Source organism: Trichechus manatus, unplaced genomic scaffold (genome assembly GCF_000243295.1).
Source record: "Trichechus manatus latirostris isolate Lorelei unplaced genomic scaffold, TriManLat1.0 scaffold00176, whole genome shotgun sequence".
Taxonomy (NCBI): domain Eukaryota; kingdom Metazoa; phylum Chordata; class Mammalia; order Sirenia; family Trichechidae; genus Trichechus; species Trichechus manatus.
In genome coordinates this window covers 744,716-748,168 of record NW_004444112.1, presented here as the reverse complement: position 1 = coordinate 748,168, position 3,453 = coordinate 744,716, and positions in this window count along the sequence as shown.

The following is a 3,453-nucleotide window of genomic DNA, read 5'->3' as shown; positions in this document are numbered from 1 at the left end:
CCAAAAGAGTAAAAAGACAACCTACAGACTGGGAAAAAAATTTTGGCTACGATAAATCCGATCAGTTTCTAATCTCTAAAATCTACAAGATACTACAAAGCCTCAACAACAAAAAGACAAATAATCCAATTAAAAAATGGGCAAATGATATGAACAGGCACTTTGCCAAAGAAGATATTGAGGCGGCTGACAGACACATGAAGAAATGCTCACGATCATTAGCCATTAGAGAAATGCAGATGAAAACTACAATGAGATATCATCTCACCCCAGCAAGGCTAAGATTAATCCAAAAACACAAAATAATAAATGCTGGAGAGGTTGTAGAGAGACAGGAACATTTATAGATTGTTGGTGGGAATGTAAAATGAAACAACTACTTTGAAAATCAATTTGGCACTTCCTTGAAAATCTTGAAATAGAAGTACCATACGATCCAACTATCTCGCTCCTTGGAATATATCCTAGAGAAATAAGAGCTGTTGCACAAAATAGATATATGCATACCCATGTTCATTGAAGCACTGTTCACAATAGCAAAAAGATGAAAACAACCTACATGCCCATCAATGGACAAATGCATAAACAAATTGTGGTATATCCACACAATGGAATGAAGCCATGAAACATAGCATGGAGGAAGCTGGAGGTCATTATGCTGAGGGAATTTAGTTAGTCACAGAAGGACAAATATTGTATAAGACCACTATTATTAGAACTCAAAAAAAGGTTTAAACACAGAAGAAAACATTCTTTGATGGTTACGAGGGTGGGAAAGGAGGGTGAGGGGTATTTACTAACTAGATAGTAGATAAGAATTATCTTAGGTGAAGGTGAAGGGAAGGACAGCACACACTACAGGGAAAGTCAGTGATAACTGGACTAAACCAAAGCTAAGAAGTTTCCTGAATACAAACACTTTGAGGGACAGAGTAGCAGGGATAGGGGTCTGGGGACCATGCTTTCAGGGGACATCTTGGTCAACTGGCATGACAAATCTTATTAAGAAAATGTTCTGCATCCTACCTTGGTGAGTGGTGTCTGGGGTCTTAAAAGCTTACAAGCAGCCATCTAAGATGCATCAACTGGTCCCAGCCACCTGGAGTGAAGGAGAATGAAGAACACCAAAGACACAAGGAAAGTATTAGCCCAAGAGACAGAAAGGGCCACATAAACCAGAGACTTCATCAGCCTGAGACCAGAAGAACTAGATAGTGCCTGGCTACTACCAATGACCGCCCTGACAGGGAACACAAGAGAGAGTCCCAGATGGAGCAGGAGAAAGGTGGGGGGCAAAACTCAAATTCTAGAAAGAAGACTAGACTTAATGGTCTGACTGAGACTGGAGGAACCCCGGAAATTATGTCCCCTGGATTCTCTCAGCCCATAATTAAAATAATTTCTGAGGCCAACTCTTCAGATAGGGATAGGACTAGACAGTGGGACATAAAGTGATACTTGTGAGGAGTGTGCCTCTTAGCTCAAGTGGATACAAGAGACTAAATGGGCAGCTTCTGTCCGGAGGTGAGATGGGAAGGCAGAGAGGGTTAGGAGCTGGTTGAATGGACATGGGGAATCAAGGATGGAAAGGAGAAGTGTGCTGTCACAGTATGGGGAGAGCAATTAGAGTCACATAACAATGTATGTATAAATTTTTGTATGGGGGGAAAAAAACTAAAATGGCAGCACTCTATCCCTTGTTAATAGCAATACAGCACTAGCAACTCTGTGTTTACTTTGTAGAATGGAGAAAATGCATGGGTTTTTAAGGAAAAAATATGTTTGGTTTGGAAGGCAGAAGTGTCCAAAATCGTGGAGACCTTTGTTAGTTGTATTCTTTTAAAACCGCTATCATTCCATTTTCATAGAACATACGCAATCAAAGTTTAAATAAATTTTCTTCCAGAAGGAAATTAATTCAGACAATGATGAGCCAGAATTTCTATATAGGACTTATGGTTGGCAGTAAGGGGTGGGGGGTGAAGGAATGTGTCCTGAAGTTGTCTCCTGGTACCAATTTGTGCTAAGTTTATTAAGATAGGACATTTGCTGTGGCCAGTAGGAAGAATAGATGGAAATTTGCTGGCCACCCCACACTACCACTGGACTTGGTGTGTGAGTGAGGCCCCACTTACCTGCGCACCTCTCCCTCATCCTGGAGACAGATGAGTGCAATGTCTGGGAACCTGGACTCTGTATCTCAGCCGCATTGTTTACCAGCTTTGTGAACTTAAGCTAGTTATCGTCCCTTTTGTTGCCTCAGTTTCCACACGAATTTTATGAAAATATGTAACTTTTGCATTTCTGATGAGGGTTCAAAGAAATTATGAATATAAAATCCGTAATAGGTGCTTAGTGAAAGCCACTCCCTTCCCAGCCGTGCTGGCTTCTGCAGTGGCCTGGTTAGAGGCATAGAGTTGGGTTCCAATCTAGCCATGACCCTGCACAAGCTAAATTCCCTGGGAGCATTACATACTCCTTATGTCTGAACCTACTCACCTGTATACTAGGGACCATAATAATACACACCTCATGGGGTGGTTGTCAAGATTAATTTAGCTAATCTCAGTGGTGTATTTGGAACGGTTCCTACCATAGCTCCATGAATGTTAGCTCCTATCATTCTATACAATCAGTAGCTAAAGACCCTTCAAGTCAGTATTTAAAATTCACAAGACGTAGACTATGTCAGTTTTGGTAAGGGATGGTGTGAATTTGTGTTTTACCAATTTTTGTAGGATCAACAAGTTTTTACTTCTCCCTATCATTCTTTCATTAATTTCACACACAGAAAATGATGTACCAGGTACAGGTACAGAAGTCCCTGGGTGGCCCAAAAGATTAATATGCTTGGCTGCTAACAGAAAGGTTGGAGGTTCAAGTCCACCCAGAGGTGCCTTGGAAGAAAAAGACCCAGTGATCTACTTTCGAAAAATCATCCATTCAAAACCCTGTGGAGCACAGGTCTACTCTGACACATTTGGGGTCGCTGTGAGTTGGAGTTGACTCTAGGACAATTGGTTTGGTTATTTTGCCTTACAGGTATGGAGGACATAATTGTGAGAAGATTGACAAGGGGGATAAAATGAGTAAATGCACAATTATGTACTTGTTTTATCCTCAGAGAGTCACATTGCACAGATGCTCAGCGACATGCAGAATGTGCGCAGTGGAAGCCAAAAGTGGAGCAGAGGCAGCGTCTCTGATTTCAGTGCCCTGGTGTTCGGCACAGGAGCTGAGCGCCCTCAGCCGTTGTTCCTGCGGAAGCCAGCACGGTTCTGCTCTTGTAAACCTTGGTTGAGGGCTATGCAACCGGGGCCAGGAAAACCTTAGAGGTTCTCCCAGGCAGCCCGTCGGATGTATGCGTCCAGCCGCCTTGTGCATCCATGTAGCCTCCCGCAGACTTTGCAGGGCGCCGGACGAGGTTCCTCATGGGGCAAAGCCCTGATTCCA